This window comes from Alexandromys fortis, unplaced genomic scaffold (genome assembly GCF_014885135.2).
Source record: "Alexandromys fortis isolate MF-2015 unplaced genomic scaffold, M_Fortis_MF-2015_v1.1 scaffold_136, whole genome shotgun sequence".
In the NCBI taxonomy this organism is placed as follows: Eukaryota; Metazoa; Chordata; class Mammalia; order Rodentia; family Cricetidae; genus Alexandromys; species Alexandromys fortis.
The window spans coordinates 255,234-275,520 of NW_026068024.1; the positions used below are offsets into that span (position 1 = coordinate 255,234).

The 20,287-nt window shown below is 43.2% G+C and overlaps 1 pseudogene; it reads left to right on the forward strand.

Annotated features, from left to right (window-relative positions):
• Positions 1-852: 852 nt before the first annotated feature.
• Positions 853-20,026, forward strand: LOC126514563 (glyceraldehyde-3-phosphate dehydrogenase-like; annotated as a pseudogene).
• Positions 20,027-20,287: the final 261 nt, after the last annotated feature.

Below are 20,287 nucleotides of genomic sequence, written 5' to 3' on the forward strand. Positions count from 1 at the left end.
TGGTTATGGTGTTCTATCATAGCACTAGAAACCCAGGCTAAGACCTAATGGCGGGTGAGAACCGACAGCTACAAGCTGTCTCTAATCGCTCTTCAAATGCTTACGTCACTCATACACATGCATAGACAAAGCCCATGTGTGTGCGGGGGTGGGAGGTACAGTCAGAAAGAGAGAGAGAAAATCAGTAAACAAATGTAAAAATTAAAGGAATACAGTAGATCAGGAAGACATCCAACATCAACCCCCCAAAGAGGCACTTGTACTACCCAACACACATTCATATATACCATACACATACAAAAAAATAATCCCTAACACATACCTATTGCCAATCTACAAAAGAGAATTAACCATAGCTTTTAATTATGCAAACTTCTGTTGACTTAGGTGCTCTGGTCAGGCTGGAGTTAAACCCTGCCATGATTTCAGCTTCAGCTCCTGGAGAAAGGGTTTCTAAAATATATTATTAGTTCACTTTTTGGCTTCAGTAAGTATAAGGCATAATTTAATCTTTCTTTGATGATTTGTGAGGCACTTCACACCCTTGCAGCGCCTCAGGTCATTATTTAGGACATTCATTTTCATTGTCCTGTCCCGAAGACGCAGGAGTTATAGCATAAGAAATTGCACTGAATTCGTTCCGATCCAAACCGTCCCGAAGACGCAGGAGTTATAGCATAAGAAATTGCACTGAATTCGTTCCGATCCAAACCGTAGTCTGAGCTCTGTTGAAGGGTTTTTATGTTTCTACTAAGTCTTGAGAACGAGTATCTTGTCTCGCCTCGGTGGGAACTAAAGAATACCGTTCTGATGAATTGAAGGGCCCAATTGTGCTCCGGATAGTTACTCGCGATGCCGGACAATGATATCCTTGCCAGGGATGTCACGGCAGACCCCTGTGACTGGCTGCTCTCGCCTCCCATCCCCCTCCACCAGGCATGGAGAACCCCAAAGGACATGTCCGTAGGAGTAATTCAGACTTTGATGACTTAAGAGCTACTCTTAGTCTCTTTTACAAATGGTCCCCCACGCACAGGCACTCACCCGCCACCATCCTCCCCCACCCCCTACTCTGTCTGGACCAAGAACTAAGGCTGCTTCAAGGCCACTTCCCAAATAAATCAGCTCAAGGCTGCTGCCACGGGGCGGCCACACTCTGTTTGTTTCCAGCTTGCGGTGGTTTTACAGAAGATTTCTGCTTCGTGGAGTCGTTATTCTCAAGCTCTTCTGAGCCCCTGTGAACTATTAGAAATCATGCGAACCATGTCTAGTCTGTTCTCTCTGGTTCTCTTCTTTGTCCTCACCCTTTTCTTCTTTTCCTCTGTCTCAGACATCCTTATGAGGGAGACTGTGATGCCCTCAGAGCCCCAGTCCCCCCTGTCTCTCTCTTCCTGTGTTTCCCATACCAGCCCCATTTGTTTTTCAGTTAAGTTCTGGGCCTGTCAGGCAGTGGTTCTCAACCTGTGGGCCACAGCTAAATTTCACAAACTTCTATCTCCAAAAAATATTAACATTACAATTATAACAGAGGCAAAATTACATGTATGAAGTAGCAACAAAACTAATTTTATGGTTGAGGGGGTCACCAAACACAAGGACCTGTATTAAAGGCATGCAGCACTAGGGAGGTTAAGAATTGCTACCATAAGGGGACTTGGTCTTTGTACGTATTTAAGGGTGACACAGGCAGTTACCAAAGGTAATTTAGATCTAAATTTCTGGTGCTTTAAGAAAATTCACGTTGGGTCAGAGAGATGACTCAGCAGTTTAAGGCACATAATAATCTTCCTGAGGATCCAAGTTCTGTTCCCAGCAGTTAATGGGCAGCTTGCAACTGCCTATAACTCCAGTTCCAGAGCATCTGACCCCTGCCCTAGCTTCCAGGGTCACCTGGAGTCATCTGCACATATACAGAGACACGTTTAGACAGGTAGCTAAAAACTAAATCTTAAAAAGTATTACAATTTCTTAAATCAGCAGTTGTCTTTTAAGAACTCATCCTGAGCAATAATTAAGACTAGACACAAAGGATGATGGTAGTCGTTCGTCATGGTACTAAAGAGATTGGCGAATACACAGAAGGAAAATACCCAGCCCAGCTTGACTGCACAGACTGAGGCGGGCACATACGGTGGAGATCACATTATTCCCTTGAGATATATTGAGTCTGACCCACTTCCTCTCTGGCCACCAAGAAGGTTAGGATGGGAATGTTTGCCTGTATAACCCTGCAGTAGCACCAATCCCAACCAAAGATAAAAATAAGCCAAACTCATGAAACCTCAAACAACAATGGAGATCAGTGGTGTCCAGCAGGAAAACAACACAAGTGATAGTGACAGCCTCAACTAGTATGGTTGAGACACGTCTTAAAATGTAGAAACAAGGTCAAATAAATGTCAACAATATACTTTCTTTAACCTAATATACTAATATTATTGTTTCAATATATCTTCAATGTAAAAGACACCAGTGACTTAGGCCTTTTTAAAAAATTTTTTCAAGCCGGGCGATGGTGGCGCACGCCTTTAATCCCAGCACTCGGGAGGCAGAGGCAGGCGGATCTCCGTGAGTTCGAGACCAGCCTGGTCTACAAGAGCTAGTTCCAGGACAGGCTCCAAAGCCACAGAGAAACCCTGTCTCGGAAAACCAAAAAAAATAAATAAATAAAAAATTTTTTCATACTAAGTCTTCAAATCGAATATGGATGTGACACTCTTTACCACACATCTCAGTTAGGACCAGTCCCAATGTAAGGGCTCAACAATGACACATAGTACTGGGTCCCACTGCTGACCCGAACAGAATGCAACTATGATTTCTTCATGCAGGCTGGGAGATTTTGAAAATCAGCAGACCATAACAGCTATTTCCCCAACATTCTGTCTTAGACATTTCTCCCCAAGCTTCCCAACTAAAGCAACTGATGGGAATCTCTCACCCTCTTCCTGGCATCAGTGACTCTGTCCTGTTCCCTCCCCCACCCCTTTTCACCAGTCCCTGATGCCTTAACTCTTCTACGGCTGCTTCCCTCCTAAGAACGAGTCTTTCTATAACTGGAATAATAAAATTGTCTTACTCACTTCTTAGTAAATATAGTTTATGGTTTAACTGGCCCGAGCTCACTTGGGCTTTTTAATGGGAGCCACGCCAGAGTGATCACGAGTGGTCCTCAGCCAGGGACAGATGAGTCCCTCTTCAGATTCTCATGTTCTTCACCAAGCAACCAGAACTGCCTGACGTGAAAATGTCCCTGTTAACCAGCTCACTTATCAGGGCCCCTCTCAGGACATGCGCCAGCCAGGAGCACCGGGGAGAGAAAGGATCTCTGCCTGTGGTAAACACCATTCTATCACTGAAATCCTGAGCACCTTGGGAATGGGAGGGTGCGAGGCCCAGATGCCGAGCAACACTCCCTCAATCCCAGTTTTATTATACTTAGCTGAATGGCTGTGGAATTCATTGTGGTCTGTTTGCACAGCTCTTCTGTCAACACCAATTATAACTACTTCTTGCTTGTCTACGACCCACGGGTGCTGCCCCCCAAAGACCATGCCGGTGGAAGCACATCTTCATGTGAGGGGAGTAGATTTACTCATGTTTGCCTCTGTCCTTCCTTAAAGTCCTTATGAAACTCACGCTTTCTGATCATTTGGCCAGGGTGGAGACCACAACCCTTAGTTGTGATATCCGTCCTTTATCTTTGGGACGCGGACACAGTGGAAGTCAGCCTTGTCTTAAGACACGGTTGGATCTGACTGGATAAACCCGTGTCATTACTATATCCACATCAAGGATATGACTGCATTGCTCAGCATCTACCCCCAAATGAACCACAGCCTAGTGAAAATCAGAGGCAGCCCAGATGCTCCTCAGTCATGCAGATCCACAGAGGCAGCGAGGCAATCTGTTGGCCCCCTGAAGTTCTGTAAATGAAAAAAAAAAAGGGTTATCCAGGGAGAACATGGACTCTATCCATGTTTAGTTCAACATCTTTAACCTTGTATGAACCACTCGTGGACACCCTGGCTGAAGACCTGATTCACGAGCTCCGGAGATGTCTACTCGTACATAAACATTAAACATTGTCCAAGAAATAGCGATTGTTCTTCTCATCTTTCTCCAGCCGAGTTGGGTCATTCTAACACTGACTGGCTTTTTAATGAGGTTCACACACTCCTCCTCCTGTCTGCCAATATGATAATGTATTATTTGGCTGGTGATTTTTTTCTCATTTGTTTTCTCAACGCAGCAGCCAGAACTGCTACTCCCAACTTGGCAGAGGTTGAGAATGTCCATTCTTGCTGACTTTTATGCCTGTACGCTGCCAAAACTCCATAATATTTAAGGTTTCAACATTTGTAGCTGTTTTTTGTTTTCTCAGGAAGAAGGGGGTATCTGCAGCCAAAATTTAATATTTTCCAAGTCTGTTCTGTGGGTTAAAAAGTGGCAAACACAAAGCCAGGTGTGTCAGCTAACACTTGGGAAAGTTGGGGCTGGATAATTGCCACTAGTTGGAAAGTGGGCTACACAGTGAGACCCTCTTTCAAAACCAAACAAAAATGCAAACGTATCAAACAGGGCTCTTTGTCAAGTAGGACAAATGGTGTCTACTCACAACCTAACTCTTTGAAAGGGCATTGTCGTTAGACAAGAGTAGGTGCTCTTGGGTTTGGAGTATATATCAGACTCCTCGGGTCTGGTTTGATCTGCTATGATTATTTCAGAAGAACACCGGAGACTCTGGGACACAGCAGACAAGAGGTCAATGATGTGAACTCTGCCCCGGTGAGTTGTGGCCTTGAACAGTCACTTTGCACCCTGAGTCACACTAGCTCGTCTGTTAAAACAGGAATCTCAGATGGGTGTTTTCCTCGGCACAAATCTATAAGAACCTCCAAGCCCGTGGGATTTGTACACCCAGCAGGTCACAGATGAAATCAACGGCAAGTCTCATTCATGTAGACAAAACTGTCCTAAGCAATTCTATTGTGATCAAAACCACTGAAATTCATGTGAAATGGTGACTGAATCCACGGTGGCATATTGTCACACTTCACCTTTACAAGCCATTTGTGCTGTTTGTTTCGATGGCACTCCGCAGAAGCCCAAGGCACGTTGATACAGAAACACGATTCTTACCTTGAAAGAACTGGGAACCCTGTGGTCTAATGATCTGTAAAATTCCTTAGCAATACAATCCTGTGAATCAATGCTTCTATTTCAACCAGAAGCCCTCCCATGGTCCAGCTCACAGACGTGGAATGAAAACAATGGTCTGTGTTGCTGACCAGGAGAGATCGTCAGCACGCATTGTAGACAACGCCAGCCCCCTCTGGAGATCACCAGCTTCCACTGTAGACAACGCCAGACCCCTCTGGAGATCACCAGCTCCCATTGTAGACAATGCCAGCCCCCTCTGGAGATCACCAGCTCCCATTGTAGATGACACCAGCCCCCTCTGGAGGTCACCAGCTCCCATTGTAGACAATGCCAGCTCCCATTGTAGACAACACCAGCCCCCTCTGGAGATCACCAGCTCCCATTGTAGACAACGCCAGCCCCCTCTGGTCCTACTGCACTCTGACTGCAGAAGTCCCTGCAGAGGAAAAGAACATTCCAGATGGGAGCTATTACTGTCTCAGAAGGTTTCTTAAGTTACCTTTTGCCCTTTCTATGTCTTTCTCTCCCTCTAGGTTCCATTTAACTGTCAAATAACTTCTTACTGCATGTTTCTAAACTAATAATTTATAACAATTATAGTAGCCAACTACAGAAAAGCATAGTTCTCTATCATTCGTAACCAAGTGTTCCAGTCTCAAACAAGACACCTTTTCAAAACAGGGATGTATAAATAAATATTACGTCTTGGGGGTCCTAATTTTTTGTCATTGTTGTTTTTCAAGACAGTTTCTCTGTGTAACCTTGGCTGCCCTGGAACTCGCTCTGTAGACGAGGCTGGTCTTGAACTTCAAGAGATCTGACTGCCTCTGTCTCCCTAGTGTTAGGATTAAAGGGTTGAGCCGCCACTGTCCAGCTGGGGCCCTAATTTTTTTCATCTCAAAGTAAGGTTTATGATAATTCTGTGGTAAAAGTTACTTCATGAATAGGCGACTAATACTCATTTGTAAAAGAAACCATGTTCCACATAGTAAAAATAAAAACAGAGGAATAATGTTTTTTTTTTTAAATAAGGAGGCAGAGAGGGGTGGAGAGATAGTTTAGTAGGTAGAGGTACTTGACATGGAAACCTGAAAATGTGAGTTCAATCCCCAGAGCCTCCATAAAGTGAAAGGAGAGAAATCAACTCCACAAAAGTCATCCTCTAACTTCCATACATGTAACATGGTAAACACACAGTCACACAGTATAAATACACACACACATGAGTAATGATGACAATGATAAATACATTTTTAAAGAAATAAGGATCAGTTTCCTAATCCTGTGAGTTTCTTAAAGATAGATAATTTCATGTTGAATTTGTTTATGGTTATTATTGTCAATCAATAGTTTCCAAATAGTGAGTTTCTTGAATTAAAAACTTTTCACATTGGAAGGGGAACTTGACCTCCCTTTGACCAATGATGACAACGAAAGTCAGAAACCACAGGCTGTGAGCCAGTGTGGAGAGTACGGAACAAATATTTATCTAAATCCTTTTCTGAGAATTTAGAAAAATTGGAAAATGAGCCAACAGAACAACCAGAACCTGTCACTGAGAAATGACAGACAACTGGTTTTCTGTACCATGAGAGGAAATTCATGTTTTAGGAGTTGGTGTATCATGGTTACTTGTGAAGTTAGCAAACGACTGTGAGACCAAGAAGGGACAACCTATAAGGGGAATTACCAAGAGGGATGATCTTCTTAGTCTAAAGATGCCAGAAAGAGTAGCAGGCAGAACCCCTGAGGTACAGAAAGAGGGAGATGGTTGGATCTAGAGATGCAACTCAGTCAGCACAGTGCTTCAATAGCATGCAAAAACCCAAGGCCTGAGCCCCAACACTAGGGAGGTGTAGTCAAGAGGATTGGAAGTTCAAGTTAATTTTTGATTACATAGTGAGCTCTGGGCTCGCCTCAAAGAGGAAGAGATGGGGGAGGTAGATTAATGTGGTCAAGACAATTACAGAATTATCAAAAAGCTTACATACTGTTTCAAGATAAGAAAATGTTTTTGAATATATAGCATTCAACAAAATGGTGACGAAGAAAAGCTTAAGCCTGAGTTATTTTTTTAAAAGAATATTAAACACACAAATTAGCATACTTTTTTAGTGCCCTTTTTGTTTGGTTGGTTTTTTTGGGGGGGTTTCTTTCTTTCTTTCTTTCTTTCTTTCTTTCTTTCTTTCTTTCTTTTTTCTGAGACAGGGTTTCTCTGTAGCTTTTGGTGCCTGTCCTGGCTCTAGCTCTTGTAGACCAGGCTGGCCTTGAACTCACAGAGATCCCACCTGCCTCTGCCTCCCGAATGCTGGGATTAAAGGCGTGTGCCACCACCACCCAGCTTTTAGTGCCCTTTATGTATCTAAAGATATTTTAGGCAATTTTCAATTTTCTCATCCCACACAGTTCTGCCGAGTATTTGTGTACAACGCAATCATGATTTACAGATAAAGCCCCCAAAGGTTTGCCCAAGATGACCCAACCAGAGAGCAGCCTGGCCCACCTCTGTCTGGCCTGGGATAGGTGGCACATATTCTTCCTCCTAGAATTCCTCCTAGAATAGAGTTACTGAAGAGACAAACTCTTCCACTGTGGAAAGTTTAGAGTCTGCTTCTATTAAATCCACGAGGAAATCCTGACTGGACCCAGAAGAAAGAGAAATGGTGCATTGCTTAAAGTATCTGCTAAGATTTGAATACAGCCAATGCCAGTGTAGAGGCTTAATCCCTCAGTTGGTAGACGAGGGAGGAAGGTGTTTGGACCCCCGAGTGGTAGCCCTCATGAATGGGATGACAGCTTTCTTATGTGACAGTCAATACACTCTCAGAGGGTATAGGTCAGTCGCTGTACGTCTGTCCTTCCTAAGCAGAATACTCCAAAGTCTCCCTCTTTTGCAGGCCTCCCCCGTCCTTCTGTTTTTCTGCCACATTTTGTACAGCACAGAGCACTTGCCAGATATGGCCGGCCATGTCATCTCAGACTTCCTGTCTCCAGAATCGACCGACCCCTTTATAAATTATCCAAACTCAATCATTCTGTTACAGCAGCAAGAAGCAGACTACGCCAGGGTCTTGGTGATTGTTCATGGGGATTTTGTTGTTCTAGTTTTCATTCTTTGTTTTAAGCAGGAGAGAAGAAGAAGGCATTCCTAGCAGAGGTTGCCACCATTGCAATGTGCTGTTGATAAGATTTTTGCAAAATTCTGCTCCAGCAGCTGAGGAGAGCAGCCAGAGGCATAATAGATGAAGCCTGGCGGTCTGCCATAGAAAGGCAGGGAAGAGACGAAGCTTTTGGTAAACTTAAGGAAGTCACAGAGGAGGGGAGCAAGAGAAATTCACTGGGTTTTAAGCAGGATTGGCTCAGACAAAACAAATCATATACAGGCAAACCAGACCACAACATAAAATTTTGTTATAGTAGGAAGTGTCAGGTGTGTTAGGGGCTGCAAGAAACACAGGAAAATGAGTTTGGGTACTAAGTATCATTTGTATACTATTTCATAAAATATTTAAAAATGCTGTCAGTCGAGGAAGTGTCTTATTTTTAAGCAGGATTCAATTAAAGAAACGAAATAAATAAATTTAAAAAAGAATGTCACTGAGTAATAGGGAAAATGCTAAATTGACAGTCCAGAGACTTGATATACTATTTTAAAGAAAATAATTTGACTTGGCTAATATCCAGTTTCCTTACTAGTTCAAACAACATAATAATAATATCAGACTTGAGGGGATGAACATGAAATGTCACATTTATGAAAAACATCTTCTACGTGTCCGGTACTAGTCAATCTTCAGGATTCCTGTTCACTTCTTCCTATGTAGCTTGTCTTAGCTGGGGTTTTATTGCTGTGTACAGACATCATGACCAGGGCAACTCTTACAAAGGAAGACATTTCACTGGGTCTGGTTTATATAGTTCAGAGGTTTGGTCCATTATCATCACGGTAGGAAGCATGACGATATGCAGGCAGACATGGTGCTGGAGAGGTAGTAGGCGTTCTACATCCAGATTGACAGGCAACAGGCAGAGAGAGTCTGGCTTGGGCTTCTGAAACCAAGCCCACGCCAGTGACACAAGGCCTCCAACAAGGCCACACCTCCTCCAACAAGGCCACACCTCCTCCAACAAGGACACACCTCCTCCAACAAGGACACACCTCCTCCAACAAGGACACACCTCCTCCAACAAGGACACACCTCCTCCAACAAGGCCACATCTCCCAAAGTGCCACTCTCTATGAGCCTGTGGGGGGCAGTTTTATTCCACCACCACAGCGCTCTTCCAGATAGAAGTGGCAAGTAAAATGGGGAGGTTAGACTAGATTATCATTTCAAATAGTCACATCTTGGCTTCCATACATCAGTGCTTTCTCTTTGAAATGACATAAATACATGCGATCATACATAAGGAGTTGAAATGTACCAGAACCCAGAACCCCCACACCCAGAAAGTGGAGAGAAATCAAACTAAGGAGAAAAACAGAACTACCATGAGATCCCATCCAGGCAGAACTGTCAGCCGTAAGAAAACAAGGTGGAACGCCACAGCAATGGAGTAAAAACGGAGAAAGAAATTCCACTCTGCAGGCCCAGCCCTCTCCGACTCCATTAAGTGGGGCATAGTCACATGTCTCTGCTTTCCTGGCAAGCTGTTTTCAGCTTTATAAAGCGCAAACGTCTTTCCTCCCCATCCCCGTGAAGGCTTTCCCATGTTGCTCTCGGAGTCTTGTATTTATTCTACACTTATCTTCCACTTCTAGCTGGTGATTTTGCATGTCTACCCTTGCCCATAGATTGCTAGATCCTTGAAAGTCGGAACAGCATTTTATTCAACTGTGCAGTCTAGCAAACTCAGAGTCGGGCTCACCAAAGAAGCTCAGCGCTGCTAGTTTGGTAACAGTTAAGTGATGCTGAAAGCACAGAGTCCTCAATGCTTTTGTCTAGCGGCCGTTTAGATCAACAGAAGCTGCCAGTGTCAAATGGCATCTGACACCGGTTTTCTAAAATTTCTCTTAAAATATCTACAAATCTGGAGGAGATAAATTAAAAGGAAAATCTTAAAAACTTACTTTCATTCACCACCTGGCTAATGGAACCGTGCCGAAGAGCACTGCTGACGAAAGCCTTGCATTAGTCTCCTTGACCAGAAGCTATTTGAAAAGAAGTACAAAGACCATCCCAAACTCTATGGAAGCCTGGAGGACGAATCCAGGATCCGTCACAGCCCTGACACTGGACAGCTGCCCTTCTTGTCTAACCACTGATCTCCAGGTTGCTACTACTTGTCTTTTCCAATTCGAGAGTGTTTGTTGATTCATAAATTCTGAGTATAAAGAAACTGAAGCAAATGAAATGAAAACCATAATAAGAGACATAAATTTAGAAGTTATGAATTATAAAATTATGCATCATGTATAAGCATTTAAGAAGCCCACAAACTTTCCAAGAACACACAAAGTATATATACCTAAGTGTATTCTTGAAGGAAGTTTTAATTTTGTATTAAAAATTACATTAGAGTAAATTAAATTAGAGTAAAAGAAAAATTCTACAAGCGATTTAGACAACTTTAAAAAATAATTGCATATAGGGCTGGAGCAATGACTCAGTGGTTAAAAGTACTTGCTGCTCTTGCAGAGAACGAAGAGTTTAATTCCAAGCACTCAAATGCAGCAAGTCACAACTACCTGGGATGCCAGTTCCTGGGGATACAACACCCCTCTTCTGGCATCCAAGGGAATCAGTACACATGCTCTCTCTCTCTCTCTCTCTTTCTCTCTCTCTCTCTCTCTCTCTCTCTCTCTCTCTCTTTCTCTCTCTGTGTGTGTATGTGTGTGTGTCTTTCTCACACACACACTCACACATACACAACACACATACACAAATAAATAAGTAATAAAGTAATTTAATTTTATATCAAATGAGAAAGTCAAGATTTTTCAGACTTTTCCTTGGCTTGTGTTTTGGAGAAAACTTAAACAGGATGCATAGAATCTTAAGGAACAAATTTTGCTTTTGGTCATGGTGTTTATCCCCATAGAAAGCAAACTAGAACCCCCATTACACAATGGAGCAACAGGGTAACCCTATCAAAACACCATTTACAAAAGATGACTGCACAAGAAGAATTTGTGTTTTGACTGCCCCAGACTTTGCCCTGTGGATAGTTACCCTTAAATTCATTATTCTCCAAGGCGATCCCTGAAATAAATGCTAGAAGGGAGTCCTTCCCCTTGGCATCCTTTTTATCTTCAGCCTTGTTGCTTTCAAAATCCAGAATATTCTATGTTCCCCAGGGTTGGCATGGCTGTGGTCAAGTCAGATTAGGATTCTTTTAAAACCCTGGACATCTGGTGTGTGAGCATATTTCTAGAAGTAAACACCACAAATCTTGTCCTGTTTTTGACTATTCGTTGAGTTCTTTTTGCCTGTTTGTCCCTTAGCAGCAGGTCTCTCAACTGAACAACTCCTTACCGGTTCTGGCTGAGGTGTTGAGGCAGACTCAGTCGAGCTTTGTGTCTGGATGAAATTGGTTGGCTCTTCACCTTCACCACCAGCAGGTTCATGGTAGGGTAGTTTGGGGGATAGGCCTAAATGATCGGGTCACGGTCCTATCTGCCACCTTTCTCTTCCACCTCCCAGGCTCTGCCAAAACTAACCTCAGCCTAGGTGGGTTATCGGTTTCACAGTTTCATGTGGTGCCTGATTATCTGACCCACAACAGCCATAGATCACTCTAACATGTGAATGGGAAAAAGGTATCTCTTAATGAAGTCACATACGACTTCCTCTCTGCTTTCAGAGGGACCAATTTATACTGAAGCTTTTTCTTTCCTTGAAAGGCATGCAAGAGGCAGACAACATCCTGAAATTTTAATGACTCCTCTAAAGCTCTAATCTCAGCAGGCATCTGATCTAAGTGGAGAGAAACAAGGGGTGACCATTAAAATCACATGTTTCAGAAAGCAAGACAAGGATTGTCAACTCTTGTGTCCCTGGTAGGAAAGACTTCATATACCTCGCTTACACCCAGGCAGCTCAAGGTGGGAATATCAGTCTTAAGCAATGGCATATTTCTGGTACCAAATCTATATGGTTTCCCAGTTGTAAAAGACAAAAAACCAACTATCTAGATGTGAGTTTTAATGAGTTTTGTGACCAGGGAAGTCAAGAGTAGGACTTTAGGCATAGCTGGATCAAGGATCGCAAATAATTAACTATTGTTCATTCTTTTCTCATTCTCTCTTCCTACATCCAGCTGTGTTAGTTATTTTTCAGTTGATATGAAGAGACACCATGACCGAGGCAGCTTGGGTGAGTCTGTGACCCTCAATCAGAGCAGGGAGCACAGCGGCAGGCAGGCACTGGAGTAGCAGATGGGAGCTTAGATCTGATCTACAAACACAAAACAGAAGATAGCCAATTGGAAATGGTGTGGGATTTTGAAACCTCAAAGCCCACCCCAGTGACACATCTGCTCCAACAAGGCCTTATATCCTAATTCTTCCCAAACATTTCCACCAACTGGAAATCAACTAAGGATCAAGCATTCAAATATATGAGCCTGTGGGTCCATTCTCATTCAAACCACCACACCAGTTATCTGACTATACTTTCAGTTTCTCTGCATCTCTTTTCTGTCCACTAGTAGCCCAACCCTACATCCCCATGGCTCACATTCCATACATGGACTTGCATTCAAGGGCTTTGATGGCACTATTTGTATACCCACATTTTTGATAAGTCATTTCACACAGATCATCACAACTAACCGGTCCGGGTTTTCTCCCACTTGGAAGTGATAATCACAACAAAGCAAAGATAAAACATATGTAACAATATTTAAAACTTAATCCCAGGCTGAGGCTGTGACTCAGATGATAGAATGCTTGCCCAGCATGCATGAGTTCTTCATTTCAGTCTCTAGTACCACAGAAACCAGGAGCAGTGGTTTATGGTGATAATCCTAGCACTAGGGTAGTGGATTGCAAGTTCAAGACAATTTAAGCTACACAGTAAGTTCCAGACTAGCTGGGACAACATGACACCCTGTCTTAAGAAAGAACATTAGTGAAAAGGTGAGCATTACCTGAATAACACCCACAATTGTCCCCTAACCTCCATATTCATAAGCACATACATGCAAATTCACACACCCTCATACTCACACACACAAACATATCCATTCATAAACACACACACACACAAAGCAATGTACTTCTAAAGCAAAGCCATATCATCCATTTGTGATTTTTGTAAATGTACATGTTTGTAGATATGTTTATACTTATGTGTGTATATGTGTACACACACATCCATGTAACATTCCTCCTTCATTGTCTCCTATGACTGCCATGTTTTTGCTCCCCGCCCTATCCCAGAGTACATATTCCTAATGGGTTAGTAGTATGTGAGGTCTTTGGGAGGTGATTGGTTAAAGAATTCTTAGTGTCCTTGTAAAAGGACTCCCAGAAGAGTGCCTTGTCCCTCCTACTGAGTGGGGACAGAGAGTTGGTACTATTTTTCAACCAGAGAGTAGGTCCAACCAGACAGAAAACTATTAGCACGTTGCTCTTGTATTTCCCAGCCTCCTGAACTCAAACTTCTGTTACTTAAAAAACATCCAGTTTAGGGTGTTTTGCTATAGCAGCCTGAACATAGCCCATTCAGATGAAGACATAATCTCACTGACCCTAACTCCTCTAACACAGCTGACAGAGACTGTGATAACAAACGCTATGTCTTTCTTCATCAGACTCACTTTTCACAATCAGCCATAACTGTTTTTTTTCCAACCTACTCAAAATGTCACTTTCTGTCTCTATTGCACTTTCTACTCTCTTTCTCACCTGAAACACATTTCTCCCCCTCACTGTTGAGGCCAGCAATTCTCATCCATTAAATGCTGGCTGTGCCCCCATTCACAAATTCCATTCTTACCTAACTTTGTTAAGCTTCTCTCTTACACCAGGTCATTTGAAATCAACAATGAACAAGACAGACTAGATCCCAGTCGTGTAGGAGGTTCTTCTGTCTATGAGTTGCTTTCATTGGTTGAATAAAGAAACTGCCTTGGCCTTTTTGATAGAGCAGCACTTAGGTAGGTGGAGTAGACAGAACTGAATGCTGGGAAGAAGGACAGACAGAGAGCCGCCATGGAGATACCAGGTCAGAATCTTTCCAGGTAAACCACAACCTCGTGGTGACATACAGATTATTAAAAATGGGTTGAATCAAGATGTGAGAGTTAGCCAATAAGAGGCTAGAACTAATGGGCCAGGCAATGTTTAAATGAACACAATTTCTGTGTGATTATTTCGGGTGTAAGCTAACTAGGCAGCCGGGATGAAAAGCAGGCCTTCTCTCCATCAACATCCCAGGACCCTCGAGGCCCTTTCAGTCACGAGATGGCACATTTGGACTGGCAATTTTCAGGGGGGAGTGGGTAACAAAGGGGTAGTTTGATAAGCCCTGGGCTAGAGAGAGGCCCCAACGCTGGAACTGAAAGTGGAGCTGCTGGTGGAGTCTTCGAAGAGGTCACCTGTTGGGTCTTTTGACTTTGAATTGTGTTCAAGGTTATATTCCCTTAGGTCCCCACAGGGAGGAACCAGAGCAGCAGAGCCCCCAACCTCTCCCCACTCGGTTCTTGTTGGTGCTTTATAGTAGCGAGGCCAGTCTGAGGCTGGAGGCAAGGGCTGCTGATGTCCTTCTGGACGATGGTCCAGGACAGTGAGCGGAGTAGAGAAGGGTGGGGCATGGGTCTGGGGATAAGGGTGGGAGGGAGGATTAGAAGGTACTTGGACCTAACTTTGTCTAATAAAGCATGTGTTCTTATGGGCCAAGGCAAAACATCATGGCAGCTAATGGTCAGTGACGGGTTAAACACGGTCTAGCACTTTACAGGTAATAGCCCTTGTTAAACAGGTGAGGACACCATGCAGGAAGAGGGATGAGAAACTGTGTGAGTGCAGAGCTGAGCAGGCACACAGGTTCAGCGTCCAGCAAAGGCTTCTCCCTGGGATGCTAGAACACTTTTGAGACGAGACATTTTTCAATTATGATGTAGACTGGCAAAGAAGAAAACAGTTTAGGTCACCTAAGGGGACAGGGAGTGCTGAGGCTTCAGGAAGCAAGAATAAAGAAAGAGTACTCCATTTGCAGCATGATCTAGAGCAGTGGTCCTCACCCTTCCTAATGCTGCGACCCTTTAATACAGTTCCTTGTGGTGTGCTGACCCCAACCAGAAAATTATTTTCATTGCTACTTCATAACTGCAATATTGCTTTGGTTATGAATCATAATGTAAATGTCTGTGTTTTCTGGTGGTCTTTGATAACCCCTGTGAAAGGGTTGTTGTTACAACTCACAGGTTGAGAATAGAAAGTCTTTCTAAGGAACTGGCTTATAAGCTGATGTTTGGTGAGGAGAGGGGGCTACTGTGCAAAGAGCTGATGGGAAATGGACATAGAGATCCCACGCAATGGATCCAGAGATCCCGAGGCAGTGAATCCAGAGATCCCAAGGCAATGGATCCCAGTGTCTTAAGGCAAGTCTGGTGGGCCAAGGACGCACCTTCTGCAGCTAGAGACCAAAGCACAAGTCAGAAAGTGGTGTGAAATTTCTGGAAAGATGGGCAAGAGCCCTAGAATGGACACAACTGGAGAAGGGCTAGGATGAGATATGCATGTTCAAAAGATTGCTATGGAGGATGGGTAGAGAAAAAATTGGGATAGGGAAACAGAGAGGAGAACCCAATTGAAAGACGACTTACAGTCATGCGAGGAAGAGATGCTGATGACTCCGACCAGGCTGGCAGGAGAGGATGAGACAAGTGGTCAGTCTGGGTGCACACCTAAATAGTTTCATAGGGAAGAACTATGGGAATTCATGAGACAACAGATGAGAGAATACTGAAGCGAAGTTCCTGAAGGAAATTCTGACCAATAACAGACGGAGTTTCAGGAATAAGGGGTCAACAGGTTTCACCCATGTTTCTCCTGAGTTCACTAACAGTTGTCCCAGGGGAAATGTCACAACAGGCAGACCAACAGGGAAGGGCTCAGTGGCAGCTTCACAGCAAAGGCAGACCTGACACATACTTTAAAGTATCAATTTGTTTTCAAAATTCATTTAATGATTGTTGTTGCTGAATGTCTCTGTTGTTTAGGTTGAGAAACAAGACAAGAACATCCTGTTTCACTCATGAAAAGCAATTGGAAGGATCTTGAGTAAGCAGGGAAGGGAGCGGGACTCTGAATGGGGGTCTAAGGAAGGGAAGATTGCAATGGAGACTGAGAAGACAGGAGGAAGCCCTCAGACAGAAGCCACCAGAAGACACCGCATTTCCACAAAGCAGAAAGGCCACTCTGTTAAGTGCTGCTAAGGGGATGAATAGTATCAGAACAAAGAAATGGCCATTCTGCATGATGACGTGTGGTTTCTTGGTTGCCATGCAAACAGGGGTTAAAGGCAGTTTGTTTCCAGGCTTGCTGGAGGAGCAGATCATAGGGAGGAAGAAGATGGTAAGGGTAGTGAGGATGGGGGAGGATTTCTTGGTGCAGTGGACAGACAGCAAAAACTACAGATTCGGGGACCTCAGTCCTCGGCCTGGAGGGCTTTGAGCCAGCACAATCAAGGAGGCAAAAGTGGCATGCCTTGGGGGCCTTGGCTCCAGCTTCCAGCTCTGCATTTGTTATTTTAGGGAAAAGCAGCTCTCCCCCAGCACGAGAAGGAGGCAGCAGCCTAACTCTTGTGGTTAACCGCTTAAGCAATTGGCCTTGCTGGGTTTTGACAGAACTCTGCTGGAGACCAAGTCCTTTCCTGGAAAATCAGCTTGCAAGGGCTCAGTACTGGGAAAACCACCCCTATGTCACCAGTGCTCTGGATAGCAAAAGTCTTAGTGAAGTGTCAGAATTAACTGAAAGGACATTAAAGGTCAGAAATTACAAAGCAATAAAGATGGCTTTCCATGCAGTTCAGTGCAAAGCAAGGCAGAAAAAAATGAAGCCTTAACAAGAAGCAGGTAGAGTTAAGAATGGTGCTTTTGAGCTGAGCTATCCTAGGGCTGGGGGTATGGTTCAGTTGGTAGAGCACCTATCCAACACACACAGAGTGTTGGGTTCAATCCCCAGCACCACATAAATCAGGCATGGTGGTGCACACTTATAATCTCAGCATTTGAAGGTGGAAACTAGACAATGAAAAGTTCAAAGTCATTCTCAGCTACATAGCAAGGTCCAGGCCAGACCAACCTACATGAGATCAGACAGACTGGGGGCAGGGACAGAGGGACAGCAAGAGAATATTCTAGAGCATGCTGGTATACTGTTCTAAACAACATATTGGAAGGGATTATCAGACAGGTATGGTGGTACATGCTTTCAATCCCAGCTCTGGAGAGGCAGAGGCAGATGGATCTCTGCTAGTTCGAGGGCAGCCTGGTCTACAAAATGAATTAGAATTCCTAGAGGACAGCCAGAACAATATGCGCAAAGAGACTCTCTCTCTCAAAAAAAAAAAAAAAAAAAAAAAAAAAAAAAAAAAAAAAAAAAAAAAAAAAAAAAAAAAAAAAAAAAAAAAAAAAAAAAAAAAAAAAAAAAANAAAAAAAAAAAAAAAAAAAAAAAAAAAAAAAAAAAAAAAAAAAAAAAAAAAAAAAAAACGAGACAAAACAAAGTGGAATCATCAAAGAAATCAAGTCCCCTGTTTCCACACTGGGGTATGAAATCACGCCATAGCATTGGAACAGAAGGAAGGGACAGATAGATCTATAGCTTTGCGGTACAGCGATGGAAGTGTCCTGAATGATGCTACAGTTTCTCAGTGAAGGGGGGGGGGGGTCGAGAGACCCTCCCACTAAGGGCTCTAAAGGGACCCTACACACTGTATAGGGTCTGTACACGCCAAAGCAAACCTGCCCTCCCTTTGTTCTTCTATAAATTATGTTGTTTAGTTTGCTGCTTACTTTTCCATACCTCTTTCTAGACTAGAAGCTGTTTGAGATTAGGTGTTTACCTTGTATATGATTGCATATACATGTATATGAATTGTGTATGTGTGGATATGTATATGTGTATACAGTGTTTTTAATGTATATGCATGTGTATGTATATATGCATGTTTATAGTGCACATATGTATGTGTCTTTATGTATATACATATGTATATGTGTGTATGTGTTTTAGTTCATGTATATGTGTTTGTGTTTAGGTGAACATGCATATGTGAATAAGTACATGTGTACACATATATGTGTGAATATGTGTGTATGTCGATGTGTATGTGTATATGTATGTGTTTACATGTGTATGTGTTTATGTGCATGCATATGTATATGTGTATGTATTGTGAACATATGTATGTGTATATATGTGTATGTGTGCATATATGTGTGTATGTGTAGGTGTGTATATTGTAATGTTTATATATGTGCGTATGTGTGTATGCATATGTGTATATATGAATGTGTGTATACATATGCAGATGTGTAGGTACCTAGATGCACAGCATCCAGAGCAGTACAGATGCTCAGCCATTGTCTCATAAATGACAGGTAAGGGAGCACAGAAGATTAGTTTTCTTATACTTTTTTTTAATATCATCTAAATGTCAACAGCAGGCATATGTGGTGCAACAGTAGAAGGAACAAATGAGTTTCAAATCCAGAGATTTGTTCAGGTTTAAACTAAAAGGGAAAGTAAAGTATAATGATATTAAATACATTAGAGCATGAGTGAGGATAAAAATGTATTTGGAATGCTATGGAGGGGATAAAAGTCAGAAAAAAATAAACATGCAGAATAGAGAAAGAAAATAAATTTTGTGTGTTTTCATTAGAAAATAGTTAAAGTGTCTCTCTGATACTTCCCATTCCAGAGACAGCTGGTTCTTCTCATGTAGTGCCAACCTCGCCTCTGAGACATGGTGGTGAAGGTCAGAGTGAACAGATTTGCCCCTGTTGTGTGCCTGGTTACTAGGGCTGCTTTCAACTCTGGCAAAGTGCATGTTGTTCCCATCAATGACCCCTCCACTGACCTCAACTATGTAGTCTACAGGTTCCATCAAGACCCACAGTACAGTCATGGCTGAGAATAGGAAACTGTCATCAACATAAAAGTCATCTCCATCTTCCAGGAGTGAAGTTCCCCCCCCAACATAAAATGGGGTGATGCTGGTGCCAAATATGTGTGGAAGTGCTGGTTTCTTCACTACCATAGAGAATGTCAAGGCCCTCTTATGTCTCCCCTTCTGTTGGTGTTTTTAATGGCTATGGACCTCCATAAATGTGTCATCTCACTCAAGGTTGTCAGCACTGCCTTCTGTACTACCAACTGCTTAGCCCCCTGCCACAGTCATCCATGACAATTTCATCATCATCAAGGGACTTACAACCCCAGTATATGCTACCACTGACACCCAGAAGGCTGTGAACAGCCTCTCTGGTCAACCGTGGTTTGATGGCCACAAGGTTGCCCAGAATATCATCTCTGTGTCTATCTACCAGAGCTACCAAGGCCGCGGACAAGATTACACCAAAGCTGAACAAGAAGCTCATTAGCATGGCCTTCTATGTTCCTATCCCTAATGTGTCCATCATGGAGAAAGCTGCCAAGAATGGCAATATCAAGAAGGTGGTGAAACAGGCACTTGTTGGGGAGGGGTTTACTAAATGTCATCCTGGGCTACATTGAGGACCAGGTTGTATCCTGCAACTTTAAACAGTGGCACCCACTCTTCTATCTTTGATACCAGGACTGGCATTGTTCTCAATGACCACTTTGTCAAGTTCATTTCCTGGTATAATGGCAGATTTGGCTATCACAGAGTGATGTGTCTCATGGACCACACGGCTTCAAAGGAGTAAAATTCCCTGGACCACTGTGATCACTCACCCCAGCAAGAACGGCAGGAAGAAGGAGACCCTCAGCCTCCGAGGAGTCCCAGTTCCAGGTCAGCCCCTAACACTGAGCATCTCCCTTCTTAGTTCCTGTCCCAGACCTCCAGAAGTACACAAGGGACTTAAGGAAACCATCAATAAGGTTCACCGCACCACCATCGCTCCAAAATAGAAAGCTGGTGAGGTTAACTGTTATGTCTGGTGTTCAGTCTATTTTCCAACAGGGAT